This window comes from Hemiscyllium ocellatum, chromosome 21 (assembly GCF_020745735.1).
Source record: "Hemiscyllium ocellatum isolate sHemOce1 chromosome 21, sHemOce1.pat.X.cur, whole genome shotgun sequence".
Taxonomy (NCBI): Eukaryota; Metazoa; Chordata; class Chondrichthyes; order Orectolobiformes; family Hemiscylliidae; genus Hemiscyllium; species Hemiscyllium ocellatum.
In genome coordinates, this window is record NC_083421.1 from 35407084 (window position 1) to 35428882 (window position 21799).

A 21799-nucleotide genomic window follows, 5' to 3' on the forward strand; every position below is an offset into this window, starting at 1 on the left:
TTTCCTCCGCTACATCGATGACTGTATCGGCGCTGCCTCGTGCTCCCACGAGGAGGTTGAACAGTTCATCAACTTTACTAACACCTTCCATCCCGACCTCAAATTCACCTGGACTGTCTCAGACTCCTCCCTCCCCTTCCTAGACCTTTCCATTTCTATCTCAGGCGACCGACTCAACACAGACATCTACTATAAACCGACTGACTCCCACAGCTACCTGGACTACACCTCCTCCCACCCTGCCCCCTGTAAAAACTCCATCCCATATTCCCAATTCCTTCGTCTCCGCCGCATCTGCTCCCAGGAGGACCAGTTCCAACACCGCACAGCCCAGATGGCCTCCTTCTTCAAGGACCGCAGATTCCCCCCAAACGTGGTCGACGATGCCCTCCACCGCATCTCCTCCACTTCCCGCTCCTCCGCCCTTGAGCCCCACCCCTCCAACCGCCACCAAGACAGAACCCCACTGGTTCTCACCTACCACCCCACCAACCTCCGTATACAGCGTATCATCCGCCGTCATTTCCGCCACCTCCAAACGGACCCCACCACCAGGGATATATTTCCCTCCCCTCCCCTATCGGCGTTCCGCAAAGACCACTCCCTTCGTGACTCCCTCGTCAGGTCCACACCCCCCACCAACCCTACCTCCACACCCGGCACCTTCCCCTGCAACCGCAGGAAATGTAAAACTTGCGCCCACACCTCCTCCCTCACATCCCTCCAAGGCCCCAAGGGATCCTTCCATATTTGCCACAAGTTCACCTGTACCTCCCCACACATCATCTATTGCATCCGCTGCGCCCGATGTGGCCTCCTCTACATTGGGGAGACGGGCCGCTTACTTGCGGAACGCTTCAGAGAACACCTCAGGGACGCCCGGACCAAGCAACCCAACCACCCCGTGGCTCAACACTTTAACTCTCCCTCCCACTCCACCGAGGACATGCAGGTCCTCGGACTCCTCCACCGGCAAAACATAACAACACGACGGTTGGAGGAAGAACGCCTCATCTTCCGCCTGGGAACCCTCCAACCACAAGGGATGAACTCGGATTTCTCCAGTTTCCTCATTTCCCCACCCCCCACCTTGTCTCAGTCGGTCCCCTCAACTCAGCACCGCCCTCCTAACCTGCAATCTTCTTCCTAACCTCTCCGCCCCCACCCCACTCCGGCCTATCACCCTCACCTTGACCTCCTTCCACCTATCACATCTCCATCGCCCCTCCCCCAAGTCCCTCCTCCCTACCTTTTATCTTAACCTGCCTGCCACCCTCTCCTCATTCCTGATGAAGGGCTTATGCCCGAAACGTCGAATTTCCTATTCCTTGGATGCTGCCTGACCTGCTGTGCTTTAACCAGCAACGCATTTTCAACTGTGATCTCCAGCATCTGCAGACCTCATTTTTGCTCAAAGATGTGTGCTACCAATAAACAATGCTCTGTTTAACCTGAATTATTCTGTGCCTTTGATGTATTCTATGATCTGAGAATCATCCGAGCATTTGTTGTGAATTGATTGAAGTTACATAGTGATGTGCAATTTGTGTTTTATTTGACTTGGTATGCACATCATATGTAGAACAACCCTCAGAAAAGTAGTTAATCCATTTTTTAGTCACTTTGGGATATGCCTTAGTTAGGATTTTCTGCTTAGAAGGTTGCCATTGCTGCAGAGAAGTCTGGGATTATGTATTGGGACATTCTGGAAGTCTAAACTGATTCTATGGGAATTGTCCAGGAAGTTGAAACTTCAGATGGGCATTTACCTAGTGTCTGGAATGTTTTGAAACATATCCAAATCTGGTACAATGGGAGATATTAGATGATTTTGACTGACTGAAGCTTAATAATTGCTCAGGAAAGGTTACAACATTAAAACCTGTTTTAAGTACTATGTGATGATTAGGATGATACCCCAACCCTTCACCATCTGGTACCTCTGTCCCTCACCCATTTGGCACCCTAACTACCTCACCCACTTACCATGTTAACCCCTCCCGCAAGCTGTGGCACAGTGGTAATATCTCTGGGCTAGTAATTCCCAGATGGAGGTGAATGTTTTGGGGTCATGGGTTTGAATCCTATCATGGTAAAATACAAACACAACTGGAATTGAAAAGCTCATCTAATGGCAACTGTGTAACCAGTGGTGATTGTAAAATGAGAAATCCGGTTCACTAACGTCCTTTAGGGAAGAACATTTGCTGTCCTTATTTGAGCTGACCTACATTGACTCTAGACCTCTAGCAATATAGGTGATTCTTCTAAAATGGCCTAGCAAGCCAATTGGTCCAAGGACAACTAAGGATGTGCAACAGTACCCACATCCCATTCAGGGGTAAAAACAAATGTATCTCTATTCCACCTGTTTGCACCTCACCTGCCTGTTACCAAGTCATCTCCCAATTAATTAGTTCCAGTATTTGGCATTTCAAGAGATTTAGCTGTTAAGAAACTGGACATAGTAGGGGCATTATTTTTCTATAATTGTGTTTGAATGTAAAAGATCACTCCAGACACAGTGCATCAAAGAAGAGGGGGCAAGGAGACTCACATATCTGTAATAGAACTTTCCGCTCTTTTATTACATAAAGGTAACTTGGCATTCTCTCTCATGTTGTCTGCCACTTCAAGTTGCCTCTACGCAGGCAGTCCTGCAGTCCTGTAAGAGGAAAACCCACATTCATTTAATTGTTTGTTGCTATCGTATTGCATGAAATTATTTGACAACTCATTTTTCTTTTGAGAACTAAATGTGCTTTAAAAACAATTCCTTTTCTCTGAGTTTGGTAACTGAATGCTCATCGTCCTCCTGTCCCATTTTAAGGGCTGGAATTTCATCTCAGGCACTGTCACAAAATGAGCAGTATCTAATCAGCCTCATGTTCACACAATGTCTGATATTAAATTCCATTGACTGCAATAGAGCTGAATATCAGATGCTGTGTATAATGGTGGTACCGTCCATTTCTCGCCATAGCACAAGATGAATTTCTATCCTGAAATCATTTCTTTACGCTGCCGCAATTATGGCCTTTAATCGTAGCCTCTGCAATGACACACTTATCTGCAGCAGTACCATATAATTCTCACACTTTTCATCATTCTGAGTATTAGAATGCAGTTCATGCCATATCATAGGTAGTTTTATGTTCACATACACAAAAAGCAGCTTTCAGATTGTCTGAACTTTTCTCACTTTCTACAGCTGCGCTACAACCTTTCGCTTGTTGCTGGAAATTATCCAAAATCCTGCATCTGAGAGGATAGATTTCTGACCCATAGAACCATTGGGTTTCATGTAAGTAGTCTGCTTCTCTCCTCTCAGGTTATCAACTGTGAAATATGTGGATCCCTTGGTTCAACACCTGTTACATAAGCCTTCTGCACCTCTGGCCTCAATATTAACCCATTGGTAGGATGACGAGCATCATTGGAAGGCAGTGCACTTGTAGATTGGGCATTAATCATCTAAATAAAATACCCTCAAAAGTCTTGGTCAAGCTTTTTCTTTCCAGCAGCAGATGGAAGAACATTCAAGGGTCCTGCCATGGAAAGGCAGTGCACTTAAACAACATATTTAAACTGGCGTTTCCAAATGCAATTGGGACTACATTATATAAAGCCGACAAGCAAATGTTGAGAGTCCCTTTGTTCTGATTAAACTTCAAAGGCTAAAAGGAAATGTGGGGCCATGGGGGCATTATCCCAAGTGCAGCAGTTCTTCCGGTAGCTGAATCTGAAGAAATCCAATTGTAATTTGTGTTATTGAGTTTACTATCGGTCAAGTTGGTGAAATTTTGAATGGCTTGTTATTTTGCACAGAATGAATTAGGAGCATGGATAACAGATCCTGAAACATATTTCAGTTTACTCTATTCATGCTCATGTTATTCTTAATAAGCTGCATTATGTAATTCCTATCTTAAGCTATAATATGATAAGTGTGTTTATTTTCCTGCTTTCAGAAGTCTAGCCAGCCCTGGGTGGGCTTGTAACATCACTGCTGAGCTAAAATTAACAGTGAGGGTTCCCGTTTGATCACTCGACTCTCCTTGTTATTGAAGTTTGTTCGTATAAAATTATACAAGCTAAAATGTCCACAATTTTACCAAATTGGTAATTCTGATGCTAATTGCATCCAAAATTCCATCACCTTGAAGAAACAGCACTAAGAATTTTTTTTCTCTAAAAGTTTCCACTCAGAATCTGCATTGAGCCAGCAGAACTGGGCAACATTCTAAAATGTAACTTGTTTTTTAAAATAAGTTTATTTAAAAATTCTTCTATGTTCAAGAGTAATAGCTTGATGCAATTTAATTAATAAAACTAAAGATGGGTTTGTCAATCCCTGTGAATAACCCAATTTTAAATGATTGAGAATGATTTTGAATCAATCCATAGAATCATCTGCTCATGTGGGGTTGTTACAGTCGACGTGTTAGTAAATTATGAAACATTTCTTTTCAAAAGTTTTTCCAAGTGTTCTTATTAGTGCCTTTGCACCCAGCGTAATTTTCAGGCTTCATCTTAGGCCTGAAAAAAATGGCTAATTAATATACTCTAGATGTTTTGATTGAAATATAAACATGTACACATAATCGTCCTGCTCTGCCACATCCATTTGATCTCTACCATGAGGCACACGCTGCAGGCAGACATCAAAATTTCAATTCATTAAAGAGTTCATGCTGAACACACTAGCGCATTGTACGCACAAACATGGTATCAGGAGTTACACTGAGGTGAAAGTTGCAGAGCAGAATGAAATCACAAGTTGAGTCAGACAGTCATAGAGCTGTGAGCTACCACAAGAAAAGAGCATAAAGAGTGATCCACAGTAAGAACAGTTAAGAGAAAATAGCTCCAGCTTTTCCCTCAGCAGTTCCTGTTTGCCAGACAGGGGATATGAAGCAAAACATCATTGATTTCCAGGTAAATGAAGGAATTGTGGAGTGGCAACAGATTTGTTGAGCAACCTAGAACAGTTACAAGTTGCTAAACTTTTATCACAATTGGGAAGAGATTGTTTGAAAGCATATTTCATATCAACATAATATCATTAACTCAACTCATTGAAACCTGTGAATTTGTGCAAGTACAAAATGATTTGGGTATTGTATGAGGAAAGGAGATCAGGCAATGAAAGGACTTCTATTGAGAGAGGAGAGCTCATGCTTTGGAAAGCAATTGATGTGTGTAGAACATGGTTTGTGGTTTGTGCATGAACAGCTGGAACATATTCATGGCTGAATAGACCATGCCTTGTATTATGTTGACAAATCCTCCAGCCACAGAGAGCTGAGCAATCACAGGCAAAGGCTAGGATTTAAATATGCGAAGGACACCAGGAAGACACCATGCATAGAAGAAGAAGGCATGTCGAACATGGAGAAATCAGTGTTCTCACAGCAAGAAGTTGAATCATTTTTCACACAAGTGGTGGCTCGAAGCGCTTGTGATATCGGCTGAAGATTCTGCTGAATCATTCTATACCACACAACATGTTGGTTTAGTCAGGTAGATAGGGGAGATGAGCTTTGTGACTGTTCGAGTGAGGACTGGATAAGGATAACACCAGGTCAACATAAAGCATCAAAGAGACATTGGTGTATCATGCAACATCATAATCTTCACAGACCTGTGAGAAGTGGCATAAGACAGTGATCCAAATTTAAACTGAAAGAAAGGTTGCGACTATACTTTATCATGTGGTACATGTCAAGAGGTTAAATTACTTTGTGAGCCCATTGCAACAAATTAAGCAAGGATGTGGAGACTCAACTCATAGATGGCAAGTGGATGCCATTCATCACAGCCAGAGCAAGTCAAAAACTTGGACTGCTACCTCTTTGCATCATCTCACAGCACCTTAAACCATTGGCCATGGACCAGATATTAGTGGAATTCTAGAAGGGTTACCCATTTGAGACAGAGATGAGAAGAAAGGGACTATAGAGGATGTAGAGGCTGGGTCATTAAGTATACTCAAGGCTGAGGTAAACAGATTTGTAATCAGTAAGGGAAACAAGGATTATGGGGTTGAAGCAGCAAAAGGGATTTGAGTATTGTCAGATCAGTCATGAATTCAATAAATAGTAGAGCAAACCAATTGGCTAAATGGTCTACTTCTGTTTCCACATCTTATGATCATCTGATTTTAGGGATTATATGAAATGAACAGAACTGACAAGGTAGATCTTTAGAAACGCAGGTACATACACTCAATGGCAGAAGCTGCTCCTTAACTGATGGTAGCTGATCAGGAAGAGTTGAATGAGATCTTCGTCATGAGAATGACCTTCACAGATCACACATTATCCATCACATTCAGAGGTCCACACCCTCCTAACTACAGAAACTGAATGACATCCCTGGGGAAACAGACCAACAGCCAAATGATAGTAAACACCCATATGCTAAGATTCAGAGATCAGCACAGAGGCAAAGAGTGATCCAACTTATATACTGCTAATGCATAATAATAGTCATGTGTTTCTTGGATATATTGGGTAATTCAAAATGTACATGGTAGTATTCTTTTTTTTCTAAAAAGGGGAATGTTTTGACTGAAATGCAATCATGTACAAATGTCTATCGTAGACTGCCAGAACTTGGCTCTTCTACCATGAGGCACACCCCCTATAGGCAAACAGACATCTTAACTTTATTTCAGTAAATATCTCACCTTGAGCACATGATGTTGTGCAAAACACGGGCAGTATGGCCTGTTTGGTGACATGTATATAATATGTTTTGAACTAGTGCAAAAGAAAGTGGAAACTGAAAATAGTTTGAAGTTAAAAACTTTCTCGGCTTTAATATGAATGTAAGGATTTATAGCTCCTTTCGATGGGTTCTCCTTTAGATTGAGTAAGATAAAAGTATCTCAGTTAAAAATCCCTATAATGTAACATTGTAAACATTTCATCTCTACTATTAAACAGAAATATTTGATTCATCCATTGAATGGATGGTGCAAGAATCCTTCCATATTAATATTAAACCACAAATTTTCACTTGCATATCTCCTTCCCTTTGATGGTAAATTAAAGTTTACATATCTGCTAGGTGTTTCTCCTATGTACACATGATATGATTGTGTTGAGCAAACATGTTCAAATTGAATAGAAAAATGGTAGACAGTTAATTGTCTGACTGGCTCACATCAGTGTTACATGGAAATACATACTTTCTTCTCCATGAGAGCAAAAAGATAAATGTCATTGTGGTTAAATAGCTCTTCATTCGGGTGAAGAAGCAGACTCTTTGCCTTCTGATGCTATTAAATCTCGCAGATGTGTTTAACAAAATTACCATTTCTGGCACTTCCTGACGCGTATGTCTGGGGACTGTGGTGAGATATTTGGTTGCATTTAAAAAGACTGTACCAGAATATAAATCGTATCCCCAGCAACAGTCTCCATGTGAATGAACCATCTGCCTGATAACTGGGCAGCTCTTCAATACCACAATCTTCAAGAATGCTTTCAATTGCTTAGTGGTTTCATTCTGGGCAGTCTGTTGGAGATAAATTGTAGATCCTTAACTAATTTTCTGTTCTTATTTTCAGAATTATTGTAATGTGATGAAATTAAATGTTTTAAACTCACTATCTTGAGCCCTTGTAAACAAAAAATTGCATGTGTAGCCAAGCCAGGAAATTTTCTGTTCTTTTTACTGAAATAATACATCAAATTCATGCAAATAGCAAAATAGAGAACATGCAACATGAGTGTACATAATCTCTGTTACTATATACCTGCATGAGAAATACAGATTAGCCAAGAAAACACGCAGATTAACTGAGACACATCACATTAAACTAACCATCAATGGAAATATGATTAACGTGATGCAACAAACATTCAATAAAAGCCCCTGTCTGTCTATTAGATTAAGCATTGCAAGCTTATTTTTCAGTTGCTTATTCTTAGACCAGATGGAGACCCAAGATATCTTCGTGAAACATCATGAACTAATTACACTTCAATGATATTGAAGCCAAAGTATCTCATAGACAGAGGGTGATTGAGAGAGTAAAATATTGGGAACATGTTCAAGACTAAGCTGACCTAGTAACTTAATGTTTGCTTAGTGCACCAAGAAAGTAACTTGCATTCTTAACCCTTTTGCACATGAACAAATCATTGTAATATGCTCTTAAAATGTTTGTTCTCTGTGACAGTGGTGCCATAATGATTAGAATGTCCAGTACAGCAATTTGAAAAGACAGTCAATAATTTTAGAGTTATGACAAGTTCTGAGAATTACGTTTCATTTGAAACATTTGGTAAGACAAGAAGTTGGATCAGTAAACACTGTACATTAAAATTCCATTTAGGCAAGTCAGAGCAAAATGAGGACAGCTTAAGAAAGTACATGACATGCATCAGTAAACAATCTTCATTATTAGCTGAAAATGTGTTGCTGGAAAAGCGCAGCAGGTCAGGCAACATCCAAGGAACAGGAGATTTGACGTTTCGGGCATAAGCCCTTCTTCAGGAATTCTTCAGGAAGCCCTGAAGAAGGGCTTATGCCGCTCTGATCTCCAGCATCTGCAGACCTCACTTTCTCCTATCTTCATTATTACCTTTTCTGCGTATACTGGTATTTCACAGTAAGTGCAATTTATAATTTCAACTTAACATCGTGCACTGTCATTGTGATATTTTGTCACCTATTGTAAAATGCATAGAGTGCAGAGTGAATAATCTGTCATTCTTTACAGCATTTATCCCTATGGTTTCAGGGTGGCTTATTTATGGTGAAATACACTATCCCAAATTGCTTCATATCATTGAATCAGTTATGATTTCTGTGACTCCATCAGGCAATGCTTCAGCACAAATACGTTAGAATTGGGCCTGAATAACATGAGACATATTTCCTGAGATCTCTTCAACCCTTTGTCCATGAATAGTGTTGTATGCAAGTGTAAGGATTTTAAAAGGTTAAAACTGAAGAGTGCAGTAACGATGCCATATGTGGACAGAACAGTTTCAAATCTTAGAGAAGTATGTCTGAGCATTCAAGTCTGCTACAGCTTCTCAAACAATGTCTATCATATCAATTGTTATAGATAAGACCAATCCCCCTCAAAATATATCAAGAAAATGGCCTAGACCTTAACTTTCATCTTATATGAAGGCAAGAATAACTCACTGTGTTCCAGATGTGATTCAGTTGTTCAAACTAGTAGGCTTTCTGCAAAATACACTTCACTCTTATACCACAATGAAGGCATAAACAACAAAAAAAGAACAACATCAACTTTATCAAAATAATTAACAAAATAGTGTATTATATAACTTTTACTCATCAACTGTTCCAATATTGCAGCATCTCATAAACACAGCCTTGCCAAAGGCAAATTCAGTGGAACAGATTCCCCTCAATTGTGATCTTCTCCAGTCCAGGAGAAGGAACACTGACAGAAGGAATCTTGCAGCAGTGAGAACACTTGAGCTTTTTGCAGCAACAGAGAGAGAGCTGAATCTAGCAGCTTCAATCCCAAAACCCTAACTTCAACAACTGAAAGCAAAACTAAAATGCTGGGTCTGCATGAGCCTGAATCCATCCATCCATGCTTCTTTTGTCTAGTTTAAAAATACAAAGCTGTTTTCTCTGCCTTCCATGGAGCAGACACCTCATCAACAGGTTTATAGACCCTCTTCAAGCTGAAACAGGATGAATAACCCTGCTTAAAGGTACATCTCCACACAACTTAAGCTGTAACTTGTTACTAATATGCAATAAACTTCTTCTAGTTCAATATGAGAGCTTCTCCTAGTTAGATTAGTCAATGGTTTCCCTCTACTACACTACATTATGCAGTACTTTAGATCCCTGAACTTAAATAGTGGCTAAATGATGAGCTGCAGATTCAGTTTAGCTGCACATAAAATATTGTGGCAGATGTGGAGATCTGACCTATCTTCAGCACTTTCAGACTCAGCTTTAAGTTGCCTGGTCAAGCACAGTCAGCAACAAGAAAAAAAATGGACATTTAAGAATCTTATCTTTGTGTCCCTTGTAGCAAGGTGTAACAAGGGAGGATCTACAATCAGTCTTTGATTAAATGAGTCAGAATAATTTTAGACCAGCAAACAGGAGAGTTAAGATCTTCCGGAGAAGGTGCATTAGTTAGTGCAGAACAGAACAGAACAGACTGCATCTTGTGGAGCAGACCTGAGTCAGTGGACATTCAGAGAGTGACCAGAGATTTGAAGCTCTGTGAGTTTCCTTGTGGCGAAGGAAAATCTTTTTCACAAAATTGATATTGCAGGCTGGGAAAGGGAAGATGCATGAGAATAATTGGAGCTCAGATTATGCATTTCTGCCATAGAACCAAGCACAGCTGCAATGAGAGAAATCAACAGCTACAAAAGCAATTCAATTTAAGGTCACAGACTGAGAGATATCACAAAGCGTGAATTTAAGCAGCAAAGGGAAAGACTCAAAGGCTAAGCAGACCCAGTCTAACAAAATGTAAATGTTAAATGTGAGGATAAAAGATTTTTATTCTCACATGTATTTTATCAGTGGAAACTACAATAAAATACAGTGAAAAGCTTTCATTCATCATCATAATACAGTGCTATTTTGATAGTTTCAGAATAAGAGGAAAATGAAAAGATATAACTTAAAGAGAAGTCCATGTATGTTAGAGTTCTGAGTTGGCTCAGAACCACCATCACCTCGCCAGACCCAACGAACATCGAAGTCTCCAATCCTCAGATGCCATCTTTCCCCGCTAGGCCAATTTACTTCTGCCACCACCTGCCCTGGACCCACCAACATTGGGATCTCTCGCCCACTTCATCGATGTTGGTGTGATGCCCTTCCATCACCAGCGCCAGACCCAACCAACGACAAAATCGTCGAACCTCAGGCTCTATCTTTCACTGCTCAGCCCACCTCACTGAAGTCACCTCAGGGCTCACTTTTCCCCCATGCTGGGCTCACTGTCTCCCACCACGAGTATATGCTGGGATGACTCACCGTCACAGATACCATCCGGACTCTGCGATAAATGATTATTTGATGATTTCATGCATTGAAGCTGAGATGCCTACAGATAGATACCCAGCTGCTAAAGGACATTGTTTGCAGAGGTGTTGAGCTAGTAGGCCAAACTCACTAGCAACTGAGTTGTGTTAGATTTGGTTTCCTTGCGAGCTCGTCGTTCATCTGCCACATGGATGTAATTCCTCTCATAGTACTCTGTCACCTGGTCCAGCTTGTGGTAACTGTACAACAGCACTCAGAGGCCCATGGGGATATCCTCCTCCAGCAGCATCTGCAGCTCCACCAACTTCTCCACATCTTCCAACCCAGCAGGTTTTATTCAGGACACAGGAAAAGCTTGGTGACCCTTTGTTAAGGTCACATTAAAGGCTGAAACCACGGGGAGCAGAAACAATCCAGAGAACAAAATTTGTCAAAGAAATGGGGATCATTCTAAGACCTGCAAACAGCAGGAATTGTTCACATGAACTGCTGTAGATACAGAGCTCATCCCTTAAAGCAAAGAACAGGAGGAGTCTAGTTAGTAATTCTCACATCCCACGAACAATTAAAAAATAAACATGGTACCCATGAGGTGGTCGTTTTGGCAAGTGGACTATAGTTTGCTGATGAATGCTTCAGCCAATTTGCAGCCAGTTCTCAATTTGAACTTGTCCCAAGCTCACAGAGAATTCATAATCAAATGGGAAAGCCAAGTGTGGAGTCACAACAATCAAGCTGCTGTTGAAGAGAAGTGTTTACTTCTATATGATGTTATTCAATTATAGATCCACCGAACTTCACTGCAGTCCAAGACCATCAGAACTGCAGATGAGCAGAAGAACATAGAACATAGAAGGATACAGCGCAGTACAGGCCCTTCGGCCCTCGATGTTGCGCCGACCGAATCCTACCTAACCTATACTAGCCCAATAACTTCCAAATGCCTATCCAATGCCCGCTTAAATGACCATAAAGAAGGAGAGTTCACCACTGATACGGGCAGGGCATTCCATGAACTCACAACCCGCTGTGTGAAGAATCTACCCCTAACATCTGTCCTATACCTACCACCCCTTAATTTAAAGCTATATCCCCTAGTAACACCTGACTCCATTAGCGGTAAAAGGTTCTTAGTATCTACCCTATGTAAACCCCTAATCATCTTATACACTTCTATCAGATCTCCCCTAAACCTTCTCTTCTCCAATGAGAACAGCCCCAAGTGCCTCAGCCTTTCCTCATAAGATTTTCCTACCATTCCAGGCAACATCCTGGTAAACCTCCTCTGCACTCGTTCTAAAGCTTCCACATCCTTCCTATAGTATGGCGACCAAAACTGCACACAATACTCCAGATGAGGCCTCACCAGAGTCTTATACAACTGCAACATGACCTCAGGACTCCGGAACTCAATTCCTCTGCCAATAAAGCCCAGTACACCATATGCCTTCCTCACAGCACTATTTACCTGGGTGGCAACTTTCAGAGATCTGTGTACATGGACACCAAGATCCCTCTGCTCATCCACACTACCAAGTAGCCTACCATTAGCCCAGTAATCCATCATCTTGTTATTCCTACCAAAGTGAACGACTTCGCTCTTAGCTACATTGAATTCCATTTGCCACATTTCCGCCCAGCTCTGCAACTTATCTATATCCCGCTGTAACCTACCACTTCCTTCCTCACTATCCACAACTCCACCGACTTTTGTGTCATCCGCAAACTTGCTTACCCAGCTTTCAAGTCCTTCCTCTAGATCATTTATAAAGATAACAAAAAGCAATGGTCCCAAAACAGATCCTTGTGGTACACCGCTAGTAACTGCGCTCCAAGATGAACATAATCCATCAACTACTACCCTCTGTCTCCTTCCAGCCAGCCAATTCCTAATCCAAACCTCTAATGTATCCTCAATGCCATACCTCCGTAGTTTTAGCATTAGCCTACCATGGGGAACCTTATCGAACGCCTTACTAAAATCCATATACACAACATCTACTGCTTTACCCTCATCCACTTCCTTAGTCACCTTCTCAAAGAACTCAATAAGGTTTGTGAGGCACGACCTGCCCTTCACAAAACCATGCTGGCTATCCCTGATCACGTTATTCCTACCCAGATGTTCATAAATCTTATCCCTTACCATTCTCTCTAAGACTTTGCCCACCACTGAAGTCAGACTCACTGGCCTATAGTTACTAGGGCTATCCCTACTCCCTTTCTTGAACAATGGGACCACATTCGCTATCCTCCAGTCCTCTGGTACTATTCCCGTTGACAATGACGACATAAAAATCCAGGCCAATGGCTCTGCTATCTCCTCCCTAGCTTCCCATAGGATCCTGGGGTAAATGCCATCAGGCCCAGGAGATGCCATCAGGCAGTCTTAGCTTCATATCCCACCCAAAGAAGTTGACACTCTGGCGGTGTTACCATCAAGGTGTAGATAATATTCAGCAGACTGCACACTGAGCCATAGGTTAGGAGCTGTAGTAAGGTTTTGAAAATGTTACGGGGATTTCATCATTACTCAGGCAGAATACCTACCAAATTACCAAGGAGCCAATAAAATCAGCTACTTTCAAGCATTTATGACATTTCTCAAAGAATTCTACTGCTCACGCCAGCCTCCCCGAAGACTGGAAGAAACTCAAGAGATTGTGGAATCAGAATATTTGGTATGCATGTGAATGTGTGCTGTTCATAGCAGGAATGATGAGTGTGAATAGTTAGCAAAAATGGATAACAAAGAACAAAGAACAAAGCAAATTTACAGCCCAGGAACAGGCCCTTCAGCCCTTCAAGCCTGAGCTTATCCAAATGTGCTGTCTAAACCTGTCAGTCAATTCTTAAGCATCTGTATTCCTCTATTCCCCATCTACTCATGCATTTATCAAGACACATCTTAAATGAATCTACCGTGCCTGCCTCAACCAACTCTGCTGGCAATGCATTCCAAACGCCCACCACACTCTGTGTGAAGTACTTGCCGATTGTATCCCCCTTAAACTTTCCACCTCTCATCTTGAAAGCATGACCTCTCATTATCAAATCCTTCACCCTGGGAAAAAGCTTGTCTCTATCCACTCTGTCTATACCCTTCATGATTTTGTAAACTTCAATCAGGTCCTCCCTCAATCTCCTTTTTTCTAATGAAAATAAACTTAACCTACTCAACCTTTCTTCATAGCTAGCACCTTTCATACCAGGAAACATTCTTGTAAACCTTCTCTGCACCCTCTCCAAAGCATCCACATCCTTTTGGTAATGTGGCGACCAGAACTGTACACAGTATTCTAAATGTGGCCAAACCAATGTCTTATACAATGTTAACATGACTTGCCATCTCTTATACTTAATACCCCATCCAATGAAGGCAAGCATATTATATGCCTTCTTGACCACTCTATCCACCTGTGCAGCAACCTTCAGGGTACAATGGACCTGCACTCCCAGATCTCTCTTCCCATCAACTTTTCCCAAGGTTCTTCCAGTCATTGTATAGTTCACTCGAGAATTAGTCTTGCATAAATGCATCACATCACATTTGTCTGGATTGAAATCCATCTGCCACTTTTCCACCCAACTCTCCAGTCTGTTTATATCCTCCTGTATTCTCTGACAGTCCCTTATGCTTTCTGCTGCTCCACCAATCTTCGTGTCATCTGTAAACTTGCTGACCATACCAACAGTGCTCCCTTCCAGATCATTTATGTATATCACAAACAACAGTGGCCCCAACACTGACCTCTGTGGAACACCACTGGTCACCTTTCTCCATTTTGAGAAACTCACTTCAACTACTACTCTCTGTCTCCTGTTGCTCAACCAGTCCTTTATCCACCTAGCTAGAACACCTTGCACACCATATAACATCACTTTCTTCATTAGCCTACCATGGGGAACCTTATCAAATGCCTTACTAAAGTCCATGAATATGACATCAACAGCCCTTCTTTCATCTATCAACTTGGTCACTCTCAAAGAACTCTATTAACTTGTAAGGCACGATCTCCCTCACACAAAACCATGTTGCCTATCATTGAAACACCCATTCTTTTCTAAATATAAATAGATCCTATCCCTCAGTACCTTCTCCAGCAATTTTCCCACCACCGACGTCAGGCTCACTGGTCTGTAGTTACCTGGAATATCCCTACCACCCTTCTTGTACAGGGAGACAACATGAGCAACCCTCCAAGTCCTTCGGCACCTCACCTGTATTTAAGGATGCCACAAAGATATCTGTCAGGGCCCCAACTATTTCGTCTCTCGCCTCCCTCAGCAACCTGAGATAAATCCCATTCGGTCCTGGGGATTTTTTCACCTTAATAACTTCTAGCCTACCCAACACATCTTCCCTACTTATATCAATGTGATCCAGACTAATCAAACTTCTATCTCTAATCTCAACATTCATCATGTTGCTCTCCTCAGTGAACACTGATGCAAAGGATAGATGCAGTATTGGCAACAAAAGAAACATAACTTAGGTTTGGATGACATTTGAAATTTCCTGCTTCATAGTTTTAGGGGATATAGAGAAGGGAAACCAGGCAGGCCACCTCTGTGTTAGCTCTTACTTCTCCAAGGTCCTAAGCTCTTATGGCCAAAAGTCTATATGGCACATCCTAGTGTAAGGATGGCACTCCTCAGTATTAAACCTTTAATACCCTTACACTCTTCTACAAAGTGTCCAACTAAGTTTATGTGAATGAATTCGATGGCTCATTAGATCATACAGATGTTCTATCAATGATTTGGAGGTACAGGTGTTGGACTGAGGTGGACAAAGTTTAAAAAACACACAACATTATAGTCCAACAGGTTTATTTGGAAACACTAGCTTTTGGAGCGCTGCTCCTTCATCAGGTGGGTTGTGGAGTATAAAATCATAAGCACCACCTGATGAAGGAGCAGTGTTCTGAAAGCTAGTGCTTCCAAATAAACCTGTTAGACTATAACCTGGTGTTGTGTGTTTTTTAACAGTGTTCTATCAATGTTGTTAGCAGAACTATTAGGAAATATTAACCTTAAAATGAGACATATATTATTAAATAAATAAACATAGATGGTATGATAGGACTGGAAGATAATTTTCAACTGCTGGATGAACTCATGCTCAGATGGAAGTGACTGTCTTTGATATCAAGACATCAAGGGATCCTGGCAAAATCGAAAGTCAGTGGAAAGCCCTCCATTGATTGAAATCATACATAGCACTAAGGAAGATGGTTGAAGTTTTGGACGCCAACCATCTCAGCCCTAGAACATCTCTACTGGAGCTCTTCAGGACCAAACATTTTCAACTGATTCAACAATGGCCTTCCTTGCATCATAAGGCCAGAAGTGGGGATGTTTGCTGATTATTACACAGTGCTCAATACCATTCACAACTTCTCAACCACTGAAGCAATTCATGCTAGTATGCACTGAGTCCAGGATAACATTCAAGTTTGGTCTGATATTGGCAACTAACATTAATGGAAATTTCTGACATGAAACAACACAACAATCTCCTGTTACATTTAATGGTACTACCATAATTGAATCTCTTATTATCACTGGTTGGACATTATCATTGAACAAACTCTGACCTGGACCAGTCAAATACAGTGACACATAGAGTAGGTCAGAAGCTGAGAACTTTGGGGTGGGTCACTTACTGCCTCTTCCTGACCCCGCAGTGCCTGTCCACCAACTACAAGATTACAGTGAGAACTGTGATGAACAACTTATTATAACACGCAGGCAACTTGGCACTTTCCTGGATAATGCAACCCACTTGATCAGCATCACTCCACCAACTTAAGCATCCACTTTCTCCACCACTGATGCACCACAGTGAGAGCAGTGCACACCTTGTACAAGATGTAACAACACATCAAGGCTCATTCAACAGTACCTTCCAAACCCATGATCTTTATCACTTAGAGGAAAATGGTAGCAGATGAATGGGAGCACCACAACATACACATTCACCTCCAAGACACAGACTATCCTGACTTGGAACACTATTGCTATTCTTTCACTGTTGCTGAGTTATGAACCTGGATCTCTGTTCCCAGCAGCAATGTAAACAATGCACTAGATAACTGCAGCAGTTCAGCAGGATAACTCACTGTCACTTACTGGAGGACATTAAGGATAAGGAACAAATGTTGACCTTACCAGCTATATCAACATGCCATGAAAACATTGAGAAAAAGCACCCTGATAAATAATGCCAATAAATGTGTAACCAGTAAGGTAGAATAGGTGCCACTCCCTTTATCTCACTGCTATACCTGTTCAACAGCTCTCTTGTTAACACGTGAGAAAAGTTAGAGAGCATTGTTAAAGTTATTTCTGATGGCTTTTATTTTTAATGTCACATTAATCCTTTCTCACGATAATTATATTATGCTCCTGTCAGGGCATGAGTTAGAATCTTGAAACCAAATGCCAATTCGTGGGAGCAGGACAAGTGAAATCTGACCTTTTTGATGCGATTCTACATAGTTATTTCATTATTCATATCGCTATTTGAATCAATGAAAATGTTTTTGTTACATTTTGTAAATTTGAATCACTTGCCAGGCTTGCAAAATGACAGAAATCAACACCAATACAACGAGGGAGACATTGTGAAAGGTTGTTGCTTAATCAAAAAGGTAGGTTTTAAAATACCTCTGAAGGAAAAATGAGAAAGAGGACTAAGAGAAATTTCTGGTGTTTAAGACCCTAAAAAACTAAAGACAGCTGCCAATGTTGGAGTAATCAAGATGAGCAAGATGATAAAGTTGTGGGGAAGGAGGAGGGATGAAACCATGGAGTGCTTTGCAAGCAAAACTATGAATTTAAAATTTTAGTAGCTCGGTTTCTGAATGGTTTTTAATCATAGTGTTTTGGACAAACTTTCATCAAGATTTCACCATCTTCTCCGGAAAACATAATTCCTTCAAATCAGCATCAGTTCTCCCAATGGAAATAATAAGTTTTCTTTATTTTCCCAATTGTAAACTTGTGTTTATCAATCACTCACAATTAGCCATATTTCTTTTAACTTCAAGCTGATTGGTTGTTGTTCAGTAGGATGTTGAGTTGGTGCTTTAAAGACAAGAAAGCATTGTCGATATATAAGACATGACCTCCATCACATTCCGATGAGTGAAATAGATTCAAAATCTTAGGAGCATTCAAAAGAATTTTGTGCAATTTTAATTTCAGTTTATTTTGTTTGATGTAAAATTACTGGAAAAGTGTTAAAAGTATCTGATTATCTGAGTGGAGTGATTGGAGATTGGAGGGATATGGGCCAGGTGCTGGCAGGTGGGACTAGATTGGGTGGGATATCTGGTCGGCATGGACGGGTTGGACTGAAGGGTCTGTTTCCATGCTGTACATCTCTATGACTATGACTCTATTCCCTGATCATCCTATCTAATTCAGTAATGGTACAAATATGTGCAAAATGACAATAGATTCCAGAGAATGGTTAGAATGTGAAATTTGTTACCACATGGACTAATTCAGATGAATAGCAGAGATGTCTTCAAGGGAATATTTGAACACATGAGGGACAAAGGGTTTGCCAATGGATTAGATGAAATTAGCTGGGTGGAGACTTGTGTGGAACACAACACTGGCACAGATCAGTCAGGCTGAATGATTCTAAACTTTATGTAACTTTATACAAGTTTTTTATTTTAAATTCCCAGATCCCTTTAAATTAATAGATTTAAAACAGATGGGCAAATCAAATATAAAAGATGGCTATGTAGTCAAATTATTTATTAGACTTATCTTAAAATGATAAATATTTTAGATGTTTGGTCACCTTTTGACGCATTCCAAAGTAGTTCTCTTCTTTTGATAAAATGCACCTCACGGAAAGAGGTTTGATTTCTTTAAACCTATTCTCCAATTATACCAGCGACATAGTTAGGAGAGAAATTATTCAGTGCATCAATTTATGATTTCAATTTTGCAAATGGTTGCTTCCATACAAAAAAAGGCTGGATAAGTTTGCAATTCACTTAGAACCACTGCTTTGAATCTTCTGCCAAAAAGGAGATATTGTGTAATGGAGCCAAATGATTAACCTGCAATCAGTTGATCAGAATACGGGCTATGTTACAAAATTTTCCTTTTTCAAATAAATTACTTTCCCTCTTACTTTCCTCCAGAAACTGATCTGAAGCTCAAATCAGGGACACATTCCTGCAGGAACATGCCTAGGATTATAAATTTTACAGAATTGTCCTTGAGTCTCCAGGAATGAAAAGTTAATTCAAAGTTTGTGAGAAGATTTGTAGCTCGGGTGCTCATTGTTGTGGTTCTGTTCGCCAAGCTGGGAATTTGTGTTGCAGACATTTCGTCCCCTGTCTAGGTGACATCCTCAGTGCTTGGGAGCCTCCTGTGAAGCACTTCTGTGATCTTTCTGGCATTTGTAGTGGCTTGAATCTGCTGCTTCCGGTTGTCAGTTCCAGCTGTCCATTGCAGTGGTCGGTATATTGGGTCCAGGTCGATGTGCTTATCGGTTGCAAATTCAACCCAAACTCTGGGTCAGATATGTGGATGACACCTTTGTAATCATTAAAAACACAGAAATAGAGAACACACACCGGATCATCAACGCCACACTCACAGGAATCCGATTCACACGAGAAGAAGAAAAGGATAGCCAACTCCCATTCCTAGACGTGATAGTACAGAGTACACCTAACGGAGAATTCACCACAAAGGTGTACAGGAAAGCCACACACACAGACCAAGTCCTGAACTACGAAAGCAACCACCTCAACACACACAGAAGAAGTTGCATCAAGACACTGTTCAAAAGGGCCACAACACACTGCAGTACACCAGAACTGCAAAAAGAGGAAGATGAACACCTATACAATGTATTTGCCAAAGACGGATACCCGCGCAATTTCATCAACAGATGCCTAAGGGAAAGACAATGGAACGAGGACATACCGCAACCCAAAGGACTAGCCACACTACCATACATCAAGAGCATTTCCGAACTGACAGCCAGACTGCTGCGACCACTAAGACTCATAACAGCACACAAACCAACAGCCACTCTCAGGCAACAACTCATCAGAACAAAGAACCTGATACCCAGCATGAGCAAAACCAATCTAGTGTACAAAATCCCATGCAAGGGCTGCACAAAACACTACACAGGACAAACAGGAAGACAGCTAACTATCTGCATCCATGAACACCAACTAGCCACGAAACGACATGACCAGCTATCCTTAGTAGCCACACACACAGATGACAAGCAACATGAATTCGACTGGGATAACACTACTATTATAGGACAAGCCAAACAGAGAACAGCCAGGGAATTCCTAGAGGCGTGGCACTCATCCACAGATTCAATCAATAAGCACATCGACCTGGACCCAATATGCCGACCACTGCAACAGACAGCTGGAACTGACAACCAGAAGTGACAGATTCAAACCATTACAAATGCCGGAGGCGCTTCACAGGAGGCTCCCAAACACTGAGGATGTCACCTAGACAGGGGACGAAATGTCTGCAACACAAATCCACAGCTCGGCGAACAGAACGACAACAATGAAAAGTTAATCCTGTGGATAAAAACAATGAGTAAACGAGGAGAATAACAATGCGATAAATTCCATTCTCTTGGTCATCAGATTTCAGACATCGGAGCCTAGATGCAAGGCAGAAGCTTTAATCTGGGAGAATTTCCTGGTTTGAATTTCTGATAGGCAGTACCTTGCTCCCTGGGATGTCCTGAAAAATGTCTCTGTGTTAGAGTCAGATATCCAGACAGTTTCTGACTTACTTATTTGGATCGTCACCCAGTAAATATTGGAGAAAAAAAATTAGTCTAAGTACCAACCTACCTCACGCTCTTACCTCACCTATCTAACCACTTACTTGACTTGGCCTACCCACTAACCATACCAAGCGATCAGCTGCAAGTTATTTTTTTTAGATTAGATTACTTACAGTGTGGAAACAGGCCCTTCGGCCCAACAAGTCCACACCGACCCACCGAAGCGCAACCCACCCATACATTTACCCCTTACCACTATGGGCAATTTAGAATGGCCAATTCACCTGACCCACACATCTTTGGACTGTGGGAGGAAACCGGAGCACCCGGAGGAAACCCACGCAGACACGGGGAGAACGTGCAAACTCCACACAGTCAGTCGCCTGAGTCGGGAATTGAACCCGGGTCTCCAGGCGCTGTGAGGCAGCAGTGCTAACCACTGTGCCACCGTGCCACCCATGACACAGTGCATTCATCCCTGCACCCATTCGAGGTGGTTTGCCTCCAGCAGGATGTCATTTTACCTGAAGCAAGAAGGCTTTTGTTATCCCTCTGAAAATAAGAAACATTTGTTATTGGAGATTTCTTCCTCAGTCTCCTTGTGCATGACTGGTGGACTCTATATTGATCTAATCTTATTCTGTCCCATCATAATTTAGCATTATTATCACTGTAAACTTGGAGGGGTTGGGCTAGTTGCTCATTTTAGAAACCTTTGCATGTATCCAAGCATTTGGATATATATTTATTACTTTAAATCTCTGCCCAGGGTACAGTTTTTTTAGTTCTCATCCTGCTCATTCACTGTGTATCTCTTTCGTTCTCCTCTGTCTTTGAAGAAGACTGTTCTGTTTAGAATGGATAGAAAATTAGTTACCACTTCGCTTGATTGAAACATTTAGCTTCCTAAGTTGGACAGCCAGTGCAGATTGTGTTAGGAAACAGTGACTTTTTTCTTGTAAAACAAAATTAATC

General features: G+C 41.4%; 1 protein-coding gene across 10 annotated transcripts in view; it reads left to right on the top strand.

Moving 5' to 3' along the window:
* tncb (tenascin Cb) overlaps nucleotides 1-21799 on the top strand; it is a 438107-nt gene that overhangs the window by 246574 nt on the left and 169734 nt on the right. For 6 of the 10 annotated variants that reach the window (XM_060841310.1, XM_060841315.1, XM_060841311.1 and 3 more), the window contains one exon: nucleotides 3212-3304. The exons of the other annotated variants lie outside the window; for them this stretch is intronic. The gene's annotated coding sequence lies outside the window, so the exon portion shown is untranslated. The remainder of the gene's footprint in view (nucleotides 1-3211; nucleotides 3305-21799) is intronic. 10 annotated transcript variants of the gene reach the window in all.